Consider the following 15,907-nt stretch of genomic DNA (forward strand, 5'->3'; position numbering starts at 1 on the left):
TGACAAATGATGCAGGATCTGTCTGTGGAACAGAGGGCCTTGGCCTCGTCTCATAACCACCCGCAAAGGGAACTTTCTGACACAGTGAAATCTTTGCAGACTGTCTGTAAGCAGTCTAACACTGTTGATGTCTCATTGCACTCTCCTGAACCTAAGGTCAGGTTCCCAGATACTTTCTCTGGGGAAAAGGAGAGGTTCTGTATGTTCGAGGAAAGTTGCAAGGTATTGTTTTCTTAGACTCCGATCTTCTGGAGATGAGTCAGCGTGTGGGGATAATCATTTCCTTACTGCAGGAGGGACCTCAGTCATGGGCTTTCTCTTTACCTGCTTCTGCCCCTGAACATATATCTGTGGACAGATTCTTTGAGGACTTATTTTTGACAATCTAGTCACCAATGTCCAGCTATAATGACTGGCACTTCTCAATGCATACTAATCAAAATTCCGTCTAACCTAACAAAACAGCCGAAATGAACCGATCCAGAGTAGCAATAAAATGCATTAAAGCTTTATTGTAAACAATATTTATCACATGCATAAATGCCCAAGCACCCTAACAAAGTGGGTAGCTGAATAATGTATATCACACTCAGTAGTCAGTAGTGCAAAGTAGTTAATATAGGCAATCTGTCACAAAGACAGGGATCGTCGCACGGTGTGCTGCCTACCTGGCGCTCGAGTCCGACACATCGCTGATCGGGTGGACAGATTACTGGGAGGGGCTGGTGAGGACCCAGCGGTCATGGTGCACATTGGCACAAATGACAAAGTTAGAGGTAGGTGGAAGGTCCTTAAAGATGATTTCAGGGAATTAGGCTGCAAGCTGAAAGCAAGGACCTCCAACGTGGTATTTTCTGAAATACTGCCTGTACCACGTGCCACGCCAGAGAGGCAACGGGAGATTAGGGAGGTTAATAAGTGGCTCAGGAATTGGTGTAAGAAGGAGGGGTTTGGGTTCCTGCAGAACTGGGCCGACTTCTCAGTGGGCTACAGGCTCTACGCTAGGGACGGGCTGCACCTCAATGGGGAAGGTGCAGCTGTGCTGGGAGAGAAAATGGTTAGAAGGTTGGAGCAGTGTTTAAACTAGGGATTGGGGGGAGGGTATTCATTTTATAGGAGGGGAAGATAGTGCAGATAGAGACCTGGGCACAAATAAGGAAGTTGGGGGTGGCGGTGGCATGGGGGGTGGGGTTAGAACAGTTAGTAATTTAAGAAAGAATAGAGGTACAGAGAGGAACATCAAGTGCATGTATACTAATGCCAGAAGCCTCGCCAACAAAATGGACGAATTAGAACTAATGTTGTTGGAGCATAATTATGACATGGTGGGGATATCTGAAACATGGCTGGATGAGAGCCATGACTGGGCTGTTAACTTGCAGGGCTATAGCCTGTTCAGAAATGACCGTACAGATAAGCGAGGGGGAGGGGTGTGTCTATATGTAAAATCGACCTTAAAACCCATCCTGCGTGATAATATAGGTGAATCTAATGAAAATGTAGAGTCCCTGTGGGTGGAGATAAGGGGAGGGGGAAAAAATAATAAATTACTGATAGGGGTTTGTTATAAATCTCCAAAAATAATGGAAGCAATGGAGAATATCCTCGTAAAGCAAATAGATGAAGCTGCGACTCAAGGAGAAGTCATTATTATGGGGGACTTCAACTACCCTGAAATAGATTGGGGAACAGAAACCTGCAGTTCCAGCAAAGGTAATCGGTGTCTGACAACTATGAGAGACAATTACCTCTGACAACTGGTTCAGGACCCAACAAGAAGGGGGGCACTGCTAGACCGAATATTAACCAACAGGCCAGACCGCATATCAAATATAAGGGTTGGGGGTCACTGGGGGAATAGTGATCACAAAATAATACGTTTTCATGTCTCCTTTAATAAGATGTGTAGTAGAGGGGTGACAAGGACACTAAACTTCAGGAGGGCAAATTTCCAACGGATGAGAGAGGATCTTGGTGCAATTAACTGGGACGATATCCTGAGACATAAAAATACACAAAGACAATGGGAGACATTTATTAGCCTCCTGGATAGGACCTGTGCACAATGTATACCGTATGGGAATAAACATACTAGAAATAGGAGGAAACCAATATGGCTAAATAGAGCTGTAAGGGGCGCAATAAGGGACAAAAAGAAAGCATTTAGAGAATTAAAGGAAGTAGGTAGTGAGGAGGCATTAAATAAATACAGAAAATTACATAAATTCTGTAAAAAGCAAATCAAGGCAGCAAAAACGGAGACAGAGAGACTCATTGCCAGAGAGAGCAAAAAAAATCCCAAAATATTCTACATAAATAGTAAGAAACTAAAAAATGACAGTGTTGGCCCCTTAAAAATAGTCTGGGTGAAATGGTGGATGAGGACGAGGAAAAAGACAATATGCTAAATGACTTTTTTTCATCAGTATTTACACAAGAAAATCCCATGGCGACAATATGATCAGTGATAACTAGTGTTGAGCATTCCGATACCGCAAGTATCGGGTATCGGCCGATACTTGCGGGTATCGGAATTCCGATACCGAGATCCGATACTTTTGTGGTATCGGTATCGAAACAACATTAATGTGTAAAACAAAGAATTAAAATAAAAAATATTGCTATACTCACCTCTCCGACGCAGCCTGGACCTTACCGAGGGAACCGGGAGCCTTCTTTGCTTAAAATGCGTGCTTTTACTTCCTTCCGTGACGTCACGGCTTGTGATTGGTTGCGTGCCGCCCATGTGGCCGCGACGCGACCAATCACAGCAAGCCGTGACGTAATTTCAGGTCCTGATGCCTATTTCTGCATTCAGGACCTGAAATTACGTCACGGCTTGCTGTGATTGGTCGCGTCGCGGTCACATGGGCGGCACGCAACCAATCACAAGCCATGACGTAATTTTAAAAATGCGCACGTTTCCTGTCTCCCGTGACGTCACGGCTTGTGATTGGTCGCGTCGCCCATGTGACCGCGACGCGACCAATCACAAGCCGGAACGTAATTTTAAAATCCTGAATGCCTAGAATTAGGCATTGAGGACCTGAAAATTACGTCACGGCTTGCTGTGATTGGTCGCGTCGCGGCCACATGGGCGGCACGCAACCAATCACAAGCCGTGACGTCACGGAAGGAAGTAAAAGCGCGCATTTTAAGCAAAGAAGGCTCCCGGTTCCCTCGGTGAGGTCCAGGCTGCGTCGGAGAGGTGAGTATAGCAATATTTTTTATTTTAATTCTTTATTTTACACATTAATATGGATCCCAGGGCCTGAAGGAGAGTTTCCTCTCCTTCAGACCCTGGGAACCATCAGGGATACCGTCCGATACTTGAGTCCCATTGACTTGTATTGGTATCGGTATCGGATTAGATCCGATACTTTGCCGGTATCGGCCGATACTTTCCGATACCGATACTTTCAAGTATCGGACGGTATCGCTCAACACTACTGATAACAAAAATTCCCCATTAAGTGTCACCTGCTTAACCCAGCAGGAAGTACGGCGGCGTCTAAAAATCACTAAAATTGACAAATCTCCGGGCCCGGATGGGATACACCCCCGACTACTGCAGGAACTAAGTACAGTCATTGATAGACCATTATTTGTAATCTTTAAAGACTCCATAATAACAGGGTCTGTACCACAGGACTGGCGTATAGCAAATGTGGGGCCAATATTCAAAAAGGGGACAAAAACTGAACTCGGTAATTATAGGCCAGTAAGTTTAACCTCTACTGTGGGTAAAATCCTGGAGGGCATTCTAAGGGATACTATACTGGAGTATCTGAGGAGGAATAACCTCATGACCCAGTATCAGCACGGGTTTACTAGGGACCGTTCATGTCAGACTAATCTGATCAGCTTCTATGAAGAGGTAAGTTCCGGACTGGACCAAGGGAACCCAGTGGATGTAGTGTATATGGACTTTTCCAAAGCTTTTGATACGGTGCCACACAAAAGGTTGTTACATAAAATGAGAATAATGGGGATAGGGGAAAATATGTGCAAGTTGGTTGAGAGCTGGCTCAGGGATAGGAAACAAAGGGTGGTTATTAATGGAGCACACTCGGACTGGGTCGCGGTTAGCAGTGGGGGTACCACAGGGGTCGGTATTGGGCCCTCTTCTTTTTAACATATTTATTAATGACCTTGTAGGGGGCATTCAGAGTAGAATTTCAATATTTGCAGATGACAATAAACTCTGCAGGGTAATCAATACAGGGGAGGACAATTTTATATTACAGGATGATTTATGTAAACTTAGAAGCTTGGGCTGATAAATGGCAAATGAGCTTTAATGGGGATAAATGTAAGATCATGCACTTGGGTAGAAGGAATAAGATGTATAACTATGTGCTTAATTCTAAAACTCTGGGCAAAACCGTCAATGAAAAAGACCTGGGTGTATGGGTGGATGACAAACTCATATTCAGTGGCCAGTGTCAGGCAGCTGCTACAAAGGCAAATAAAATAATGGGATGCAGTAAAAGAGGCATAGATGCTCATGAGGAGAACATAATTTTACCTCTATACAAGTCACTAGTGCGACCACACTTAGAATACTGTGCACAGTTCTGGTCTCCGGTGTATAAGAAAGACATAGCTGAACTGGAGCGGGTGCAGAGAAGAGCGACCAAGGTTATTAGAGGACGGGGGGGTCTGCAATACCAAGATAGGTTATTACACTTGGAATAACGAAGACTAAGGGGTGATCTTATGTTAATGTATAAATATATGAGGGGACAGTACAAAGACCTTTCTGATGATCTTTTTAATCATAGACCTGAGACAGGGACAAGGGGGCATCCTCTACGTCTGGAGGAAAGAAGGTTTAAGCATAATAACAGATGCGGATTCTTTACTGTAAGAGCAGCGAGACTATGGAACTCTCTGCCGTATGATGTTGTAATGAGTGATTCATTACTTACATTTAAGAGGGGACTGGATACCTTTCTGGAAAAGTATAATGTTACAGGATATATATACTAGATTCCTTGATAAGGCGTTGATCCAGGGAACTAGTCTGATTGCCGTATGTGGAGTCGGGAAGGAATTTTTTTTCCCCATGGTGGAGTTACTCTTTGCCACATGTTTTTTTTTTTCCCACCTCTGGATCAACATGTTAGGGCATGTTAGGTTAGGCTATGGGTTGGACTAGATGGATCTAAAGTCTTCCTTCAACCTTAATAACTATGTTACATCCCTTATACCTCTCCGGTACATCCTTAGCTGCCCCAGCATGTATATAGTACAGATGCATATGAAACCAACAGATAAGAGTAATATCTACCTGCAACACAGCATCCCACCTCACCCCAACGCGCGTTTCGCAACCAGCTTCTTCCGGGGGCGTGAATGTCCACGGCGCCTGCGCTGTTTTTTTGGTTTTTTTTGGCATGCGCAATTTGCGCTGCCTTTCGAACTTACAGCACAGGCGCCGAGAATGTTCATAAAGGAAATGGAGGCGGCTCCTGGAGGCCCTGAGTGATGGCTGGGGGGGGTGACAGGTTCCCTTTAATCATGTTTTCTCAGATTTTTTGGGGGCGTTTCATGGTAGTTTATCTGGATGATATCCTCATATATTCTTCGGATAAACGGTCACATGGGCTACCTCCATGCGGTTCTCCAGAGGCTCAGGGAAAACTCACTCTTTGCTAAATGGGAGAAGTGTTCATTTTTTGCTCAAGAATTGTCTTTTCTAGGGGTTATTTTGTCTGCTGAGGAGTTCCATATGTACCCTAGAAAGGTACAGGCTATTGTGGATTGGGTGCAACCCAGAGATCTCAAGGATCTTCAGCGTTTTCTGGGTTTTGCTAATTACTATAGAAAATTCATCAAGGGGTTTTCTCAGGTGGTCAAACCCCTCACTGATTTAACTCGTAAGGGGGCTGATCTCAAAAATTGGTCAGCCACAGCTTTGGCGGCATTTTCTGCTTTAAAATACTGTTTCATGTCCGCCCCCGTACTGATTCAACCTGACTTGTCTAAACTGTTTATTGTGGAGGTGATGCCTCGGACGTGGGAGTGTGGGTGGTTTGTCTCAGGGGCCCACTACGTTGACTAACCTAAGACCCTGTGCCTTCTTTTTGAAAACATTTTCCTCTGCTAACAGGAATTATGATATGTGTAACCGGGAGTTATTGGCAATTAAATTGGCGTTTGAAGAATTTAGCCATTTTTTGGAGGGGGCTGTCCATCGTATCACTGTCATTATGGATCACAAGAACCTGTCTTACATCGAGTCCGCCAAGCGTTTAACCCAAAGACAGGCGAGGTGGTCACTTTTTTGTTTTTTTTGTTTTCTCGATTTCAGTTTTCAATCAATTTCAGGCCGAGGTCCAAGAATGTGAAGGCCGATGCCTTATCTCGCAACCTGGATCCAATATCACCTCCTGAACCTCCTTCCTCCATTCTTCAGCGCGGAATGGTGGCTGCGGTTTCCTCGGCATTGGAGCGGGAGATTAGTGAAGGCCAATCTCTAGCTCCTCCGTCCGTACCTAATAAGTTCTTCGTGCCTGTCCAGTATTGGTTAAGGGTGCTTCGGGAGTTCCATGACTCGGCTCTGAGTGGGCATCCTGGAATCTCGGCCATGCGTAAAGCCATCGCTAGGCTGTTTTGGTGGCCCTTGTTGGTTTTCTGACATCACTGGATTTGTAGAAATAATTTTAGCGTGCACTCAGTCAAAAAAGAGGATGAGGTGTCGGTATAACGGACCAAATGGCCCTATACTCAAATCAAATATACAATTCACCGCACTCTCATGTGGATTATCATGCAAAAGATGTACAAATTTATTACTTCATAATCTGGGAGCATAACAGAAAAAATGCGACATACAAGGCTCTACTGGAGCCTTTGTCAAAATCGCTGTGAGCAAAAGAAAATATATACATAAATAATAAAATCAAAACGGAACATCTGCAATAAATGTCAGTCATAATAAGGTCATCCCCATGTAAACAAGCATTCAGATCAAGTGGATCCTACAAAAATAAGAGTCACGCGCATTGTCTCTGACTTCAATACCCTTAACGATAGATTGGACACGATGACCAAGAAATTCAAAACAAGATACTACCCCATGAGACTCCTCAACGAGAAGGCACGTGCCTTAACACCTCCCTCCCCCCGTCCTCCGAAACGCTCTAGAGAGAGGGTTCCGTTCGTACATACATTTCATCCGCTCGTGCCCAAAGTTTATTCCATCATTAAGAAGCATTGGCCCCTTCTTACAAGAGCTTACCCCAACATCGGTCCTTTTGGTGAACCTGCATACATATATAGTAAATCCAACATAATATACCAGAGACTAGCAGCCAGGGACATACCCGTAGTGTGTGTGTACGTCAGCCAACCACCACGCCGTCCATACCCGTGACGTACACACACACTACGGGTATGTCCCTGGCTGCTAGTCTCTGTTATATTATGTTGGATTTACTATATATGTATTATTGACCAGGAATGTACCTTAGTACTGATTAGGTTTTGTACAAGCTTTATTCTTATCTGTGTCGATTGAAGTTACTTGTTCCAAGCATGATGTACCACATACGCCGTCCGCTGCTTTCGTTGGGCACACTATACTGCATTGCTGCATAGTTCCCCTATGTGCCTCCTGTATCTGTCTGTTATCTTTTTATACTTTGAATAAATTATATTTGATACTTTGGACTAAAAAGACTGTGTTTGGTGCTCTTTTTTGTAGTTTTGTAGTATATTTGCAGTCTGTCCTATATATTTTTCCACATGTGTTTTGGGATGATTTTGTGGCCTTATTGTTATGCCTGTTTTTTACACCATTTATCTCCTGTATACACATGATGTTATTTCTTGTATGTGTACATGCCTTATCTAGCAAGGCGCGGGAGCGATATCTACAGGTAACCACCGCTTATCCCTCTGACCTGGCCCCCATACTATATAAGACAACATGCCGGCTACATTTATTTACCACTCATTTGCAGATCCTCCGCAGCCAGCCAGCCACGTGTATCGGCACGCATTCATATTCCAACTCTATGGGCACTCATTGTTAGCTTTTCATATACTGGTTATCGCTGTTCCCCACAGTCTCTGTAAGACCTCACTGGGATCTTCACCCCTCCTCTCTACTCAGTTCCTTTTCGTCTGGATTAAGCCCCATAATCTGTCATTTGTTACCGGTCCTTGGGACATTCTGTATATTTTTCCATATATGTATATATTTGTGGAAACTTTTTGAGCACATCTATTTATTTTTGTAGGATCCACTTGATCTGAATGCTTGTTTACACGGGGATCACCTTATTATGACTGACATTTATTGCAGATGTTCCGTTTTGATTTTATTGTTTATGTATATATTTTCTTTTGTTCACAGCGATTTTGACAAAGGCTCCGGTAGAGCCGAAACGTTCTTGTATATCGCATTTATTCTGTTATGCTACCAGATTATGAAGTAATAAATTTGTACGTCTTTTGCATGATAATCCACATGAGTGCGTGAATTGTATATTTGATCACTGGATTTGTGTCCTCCTGCGAAACTTGTGCCCGTGCAAAAACCTCCCATACCCAACTGTCACGATAATGGGAATATACCATGTTTGAGTATCACCCTAAAAGTTCCATGGCTTCCAGACACACGCTGTGGGCCTTTCCGACCCCCCTCTTCCCACTCTGCCCGTGTGTGTAAATCCTAAACCCCTAATTTCACCCCTCCCTCAAGAATTTTATATGGCTCTAAGCTGTGGGCAGACAAGTCTCCCTACCCTACTCATTCCCCCCTCCCACCTGGTACTGGTTAAAACCGGTATAGAAAGCCTGAGCTTCTATTGTTATTGTCCTTTTCAAGGTTATATATATTGGCACCGATCAGGGCTAGAGATATAAGAATTATATATTCCAGATGTCCACTTAGGGATCTATAACTCCTTGAAATCACTAGAAGCTAAACCCAATGAGTGCAAAGTGCGGGTTTTTCCATAAGCGGGTCATGTAAGTATGTTGTGTTTACACTTAAAAGAATCGCTCCGATGTGGTGCAGCTCCTGCTCATAGTGCCTATCATATATGAGATTCATACAGCGAGCTAGGCATAAAAATGGGTGCCATACCTCTAAGTAAAAGGGAGGTGTCACGGATCCCTACTCTGTGGTGTGACTAATTTGTCACATGCCCGCTCTCAGCACGTGACTTGGGGTTGTGACTGCAAGGGTTAATCTATCTCCCCTCTCTCAGTCCAGCATTCAACCTATGTCCTATGCTGTAATGGGAGCATAAATCACACACCGACCCAGGCCACACATCCGCTCATACGCGCTGCCACCGCTCACCAAATACATGGGTGATGGGTCCCGTAAATATTAATACTAATAATGTCTACTACTCATAAGGCTCACACACCTTAGGCTATGGATTCTTTTAGAACATTCAAGGTTCAACTTTTTAAGTTTATATTTTAATACAAAAAGGTTCAGTGCTTACAGTAAGAAAAGGTATAGAAATATGATAATAAAAAGACATGCAACTATGCAAAACAGTATAATATAACAGGAGAAAACTTACAGAAATCATCTAACTTGGTAGTCTGCTTTCTGCTCCCTGAGGGTAGGATGAATGTAGATTGGATCACACCAGCTCGGCCGCCCTCGGTATGTGAACACATTTCTCTGTATACAGGTCTAATTTATAGCTTTGGTCTGGAGGTCAGGTTTCTAGACCAGCCCCACAGGTTAATATCATACTTGCTTGGTTTTTGATTGGACCACGGCCACGCCCCCAATGAATATATTATTTTCTCTTGAGATCCTTTGTGTAACAGCTCTCACAGAGATACTATCAGGCCTTAATTATCATCTCTCTTCCAAGAGCTAGGAGGTGTCAAGTGTTACCTTTCTTCTTGGCTTCCAGCAGGACCCCCTGGTGAGATTGGAGAAAGAATTCTACTTGTCCCAGTAAAATCCATATTAACACCTGGGTACGAACCTGCAGTCTTCAGGACAGATGTTACATTATAGCCAGCGACACAATAAATCTATACATAGTCTACTGTATATATATATATATATATATATATATATATATATATATATATACTGTACATATATACACACACATATTTCACCATACCTCCCTCCTTATGAACGTGGGTGGAGGTTGACTTACAGATCAGCTCCCGAGCACGTATCTGGTTTCGCCCCACCTTGGCGAGATAGGCCATCAGCATTGCCATGATCAACTCCCTTCTTATGCTGAATTGTGAAATCGTATTGCTGAAATATCAGACTCAATCTAAGCAATTTCCTGTTGTCCCCAACTACTCTGTTGAGCCGACTCAATGGGTTATGATCTGTGATCACGGTGAAGTTGCGCCCATAGAGGTATGGTTGAAGCTTCTGCAGAGCCCACACAATTGCCAAACATTTTTTTTCAATGGTAGTATAAGCCACTTCTCTGGTCAGGGGTATCTGCCAATATCCCCTACTCAGGTCCATGATGGTGAGGTACGATGCTTTAGCTAGCTGCTCTAACAGCTCGTCTTTCCTCGGCATGGGGTATACCTCACATGTAGTTAGTACATTTAATTTCCTGTAGTCTACACAGAACCGGGTAGTACGGTCCTTTTTGGAACAAGAACCACAGGCGAGGCCCAGGCACTCTGGGATTTTTGGATCACCTTGAGGTTCAGCATCTCCTCTACCTGTTCCCTCATGTGTGCCTTCACCTCTGCTGACACGGTATGCAGACTGCCGTACTGGGGGATTAGTACCAGTGTCCACATGGTGAGCTGATAAGTGTGTCCTCCCAGGCTCCCCTGTGAAGACTTCGGTGAACTCGCTGAGCGCCCCCATCAGCTCAGACCTCTGACTATGGGATAGCTCAGGGTTAAACTGACTCCAGGGACTCCATGTACTGAGTCCCGGCCCCCACATCCAGTAACAGATCAGCCTCCCCCTCTTCAGGCCGGCTACAGACAGGTAAGACACAGGTCTCCCTGTCATGATGAGCCTTCAGAATATTCACATGAAACACTTTCTGACGCTTTGCATGCTCATCTAGTGTCACCACATAATTAACATAATTTAGCCGCTTGTGTGCAGTGTATCGTCCCTCCCATGCGGCCTGTAATTTATTCTGTAACATAAGGACCAACACCCAAACCTTCTGCCCCTCCTCGAAGGCCCTCAGTCTGGCATTACGGTCGTACCAGACCTTCTGGTTGATTTGGGCCTGGGTCACATTCTCATGGGCCAGGTTGCTCAGTTTTTGCATTCTGTCTCTGAGCCGCAGTACATATTTGACCACTGAGACTCCAGTAGTTCTGGGGTCGTCCTCCCAACAGTCCTTAATCAAATCAAGTGGCCCCCTGACCCTCCTCCCATAAACCAGTTCAAAGGGGGAGAATCCAGTAGAAGCCTGGGGTACCTCTCTGTAGGCAAACAGCAAATGGCGGAGGTACCGCTCCCAGTCTCTCCCTTCAGTCTCCACCAGCATTTTGAGCATTTGCTTTAATGTTCCGTTAAAACGCTCACAGAGTCTGTTGGTTTGGGGATGATAGGCGCTGGCCACAACATGCTGCACTTGTATTTTCTCGCAGAGGCTTTCCATCAGCTCGGACATGAACTGGGTTCCCTGATCGGTCAACATTTCCCTGGGGAAACCCACACGAGAGAACACAGTCAGTAAAGCATCCGCCACTTTGTCTGCTCGGATGGAGGACAGTGCCACAGCTTCCGGGTATCGTGTAGCATAGTCCACCACTGTGAGGATGTACTTTTTGCCAGAGCTGCTAGGGATTGCAAGTGGCCCTATGATATATAGAAAAATAAGGCTAAAAGCCACAGCCAGCTCACCGACAGACTGAAGGAGCACGGAGATTTCGCACCGACCAAGACGTGCAGCAATGGAAGATGAGGAAAAGGTGTGTACTCCAGCTCCTTAAAATCTTGAAATTCTTTATTGGTGCATATAAATATAGCGTGATTAAAATCCTTGCTCCAAGGTGGATGCAGTCATGAGGATAGACAACGCGTTTCGATCTATGCGATCTTAATCATGTCTAACAGCATGTGAGCATTGCCAGTATTCATAGTACTAAGGAACCAATCACTGAGTTTCACAATCACATGACTGAAAAGTCGCAGGTCCTACTATATAACCATCTCACAATAAAACTAAGTATTGATAAATAAAAGCCATTTAACAATAATGATATAATTCGTTTCTCTTATTTAAACCTGATCTTGTTTGTAAAGTGTATATGCATTACGCCTCCCTGGTTAGGAGGCGTCTTTCAATATCCCCACCACGATTTGAGCATTTAACCAGTTCTATGCCCTGAACAGACATTGCTGCAATGTTACCTCCTGTCATGTCGGACGCTGTTCACACTAGGGCGTCCGACAGACAGCGGTAATTCCACATTCGTCCACTATACGCTCAGTGGCGCCGGCTAGACTTTATCCAGGTTGCCCAGGGTTAATCTGGCTGGTACTCGGGTTGGAGGCTGGGTCACACCCACGGCCTTTAAATAGTATTGCTGGACTTTGGGCGTTGCCGATTATAGCTTGTGCCTCATGCCTAGTGATTCCGGTCTGGAGTGGTGGTCTAGGAGAAGAAATATCGTATCTGGTGGTGTATTATACTTTATCATATTTCTCCTTCCTATATTTGTATTTGTTTTGCCCTGTGCACATTATAGTGTTTTCCTGTGAGTCTGCGGCGTGGTGCGTTTTTAGTTTTCCCTGTCTGTGCTTTCTGTGGAGGTTGGTGTGTGGTCTAATCACTGGGTGGCGGGTGGAGGTTTCAGCATAGGACTGAAACAGGAGTCAGGGTCAGGCCTGGCGGCCCAGACAAGCACACCATCAGTGTAAATTCTGGGAGAGGGACAGACAGGGTTTTCCCTAGTCTGAGGGATATCGCAGGGGCCCGGGTAACCAGCTTTAGCTGACCTAGTCTCCCCGTGACACCTCCGTGGCAAGTAGCAAAATGTTTGGCAACCAGATCCATTTCTATTACCCCCATAGAAATTACTTGTGTCTCTTATGTGTTCAGAGATTCTCGTTTTGAGCTTTCTGGTGGTACATCCCACATATGAAACTTCACACTGTGTACAGTTGATCTTATATACCACGTTTTTAGAGTGGCAATTTATGAAGTCTCTAGTTTTATAGCTTTTAGAGTTGTCATAATTAGTAAATGTATTGCCTGATTGGCTTGATGCACATGTGCTACATGCGGTAGTGCCGCATTTATAGAAGCCTTTACATTCCAACCATGTATTGGATCTGGATTTGGATGTATATTGACTTGGAGAACTTATATCCCCTATGGTTGGAGCTCTTCTGGCTACGATATTTATGCCGTCATTTATATATTTGACAAAATGTCATCCTGTTCTAAAATAGGTAGCCGCTTCTGTATAATGGATTTGATCTCATTAAAATGGGAACTATACTGAAGGCTAACGTACGGATTATTTTGTTTAGCTGCCCTGCTTTTTTTAGATTTCAGATTGGATCTTAATAAATTCTCTCTATCTTTTTGATCTACCATATTTCGGGCTCTTGTTAGACACCATTTAGGATAACTGCGCTTATCAAGTCGTATTTCCAAATTGTCAAACTCTCTATCTATTGCTTTGCTGCAGTTTCTCTTGAGTCTGGTGAATTCTCCCATCGGTATGGATTTAATTGTGTGGGAGCGGTGACTGCTCTTGGCGTGTAGAACCGGATTTCCACTCATGGGTTTAACATGCGTTTTACTGTGAATAGATTTACCGCACTCCCCCTCCAATTCCAGATCAAGAATCGATATACACTTTATGTTGTGCCTGTACATAAACCTAATACCAAAATCATTACCATTAACATATTCCATGAATTCCGGTATGGCAGACATCGCCCCCCAAATAATGAGGGTGTCATCGATGTATCTGCCATACCAGAACAAATAATCAAGAAACGGGTTATCAACAGAATAAATGTACACAGATTCCCAAAAAGCCATAGTCAGGTTTGCTAGCGATGGGGAGTACTTAGCTCCCATAGGAACTCCAGTCCTTTGTCTGTAAGTTGTCTTATTAAATGAAAAAACATTATGCTTCAGTAAGAAAAATGTCACTTGCAATATGTACTGTATCAGATCCTGTGAATAAAGATTATTGTTAAGATGAAACTCCAAGGCTCTCATGGCAACATCATGTGGTATGCTCGTGTCACGTGAAATAACATCACAACAGAGCCACGGAAAACCTTCTTCCCATGTTTTTCTGGAGAAAGTTTTTAGTACTTCTCTAGAGTCCTTGATGTAACCTGGGTCCTTCTTACTAACTGTTGCAATAATGAATCCAACCACTCACACATATGTTCCGTCATAGATCCGACCCCTGAAACTATGGGTCTAACGGGTGGTATGCCATTACCCTTGTGGACTTTGGGAAGTCCATATAGTGTTGGTAAAGTAGGACATGGTACATATAAATACTCTGCTTTTTTTTGTGTAAAACACCCAAACTTAAGTCTTCTTCGATCATTCTACTAATCTTTACATTGTATTCCTTAGTAGGATTGCTGCTGAGTTTTTCATATGTGTTGTGGTCTGCAAGGTGTTCTTCCACTTTGGTGATGTGATCTACTTCATTTAGAGAGACAATCATTCCTCCTTTGTCGCTTCTTTTTATCACAACATTCTTCATGTCTTTTAATTCTTGGAGAGCTTTTTTCTGTTACATCGGATTCTGAGGACATAAAGCTCACTTGCGGTCTATATGTCGTTTTTTTTCTGAGCAAAATGCTGTTTTAAAATTGGACGGGGAGATTTGCGAGGTTTCTCCTATTGTCCCCATTCATATACCTTTTCAGCTGTGTAATCATTTAGATCTCTTTCAAACTTGCGCTTCTTACAATGAATAATATCATTTTCTAAAGCGCTAATACTCGCTTTAATCTTGGATAGAGAATCTTCATAGTGTCAAATTTGTATATTCTTCCAAAATTTTATTTGCTTCTTCCATATTTTTCTGCACATCCTTTAATTTGATTTCTTCATTTTTGATTGAGTTTTATCAAATTAAGAGAACAATTTGTTAATATTTGATTCCATTCACTTTTAAACTCAATGTAACGGACACATATGCAAGTACATCGGATGCTTCAGTTGAATATAATACAAATGAAGATAGGAAGAGAAATTATAGGATGTCAAACGTAAGAGGAGAGGAGGGAGAAAACATAAAAAATCCACCAGGAGTAACTACTCGCCACAACAAGAAAACATTCAAGTAAATGAAGAAAATAGTGTGGTGAATTTATCCACATGTGAATTCACAAAAGATCAATCAGGAGTACTTGCCTTAGGCTTAAATTTTGTGCCTGACACGAATTTTAACCTTTTCATGACTATTTTAGATAAAATAAATTCATTAGAAATCTATCAAAAAATATAGTTCTTACCGATAACGGTATTTCTCTGAGCCCATGACGGCACCACAGAGAGAGGGGATCCGCCCACCAAGGACAGGAAACCTACAGATAAAAAGGCGGTACCTCTCTCCCGCATCAGTTGTTTACTAGAGAACGATGGGAGACTATGGAACAGCGTATTAGTTTTAACATTACTTAACTTAATTGAGATACCGCATGACTTAATCATATAAATAGCATATGGCACTATATCAGTGTGCACACCCATAAGTGAAGGGAGGGAATGTACGGGTGCCGTCATTGGCTCAGAGAAATACCGTTATCGGTAAGAACTATATTTTTCTCTGTCCCCCATGACGGCACCACGGAGAGATTTGCAGAGAATGTACATTCAGGGAGGGACCACCGCTTCCAGAACCCTTTTACCAAAGTGAGGTCTGAAGAGGAGATAAGGTCCAATCTATAGTGCCTATAAAATGTAGATGTGAGGACCAGGTA

At 43.4% G+C, this 15,907-nt stretch overlaps 1 protein-coding gene across 1 annotated transcript in view; it reads right to left on the reverse strand.

Moving 5' to 3' along the window:
• Positions 1 to 15,907, reverse strand: part of LBX2 (ladybird homeobox 2) — a 91,272-nt gene that overhangs the window by 18,576 nt on the left and 56,789 nt on the right. The gene's annotated exons all lie outside the window — the stretch shown is intronic.

Source organism: Ranitomeya variabilis, chromosome 1 (genome assembly GCF_051348905.1).
Source record: "Ranitomeya variabilis isolate aRanVar5 chromosome 1, aRanVar5.hap1, whole genome shotgun sequence".
NCBI lineage: Eukaryota > Metazoa > Chordata > Amphibia > Anura > Dendrobatidae > Ranitomeya > Ranitomeya variabilis.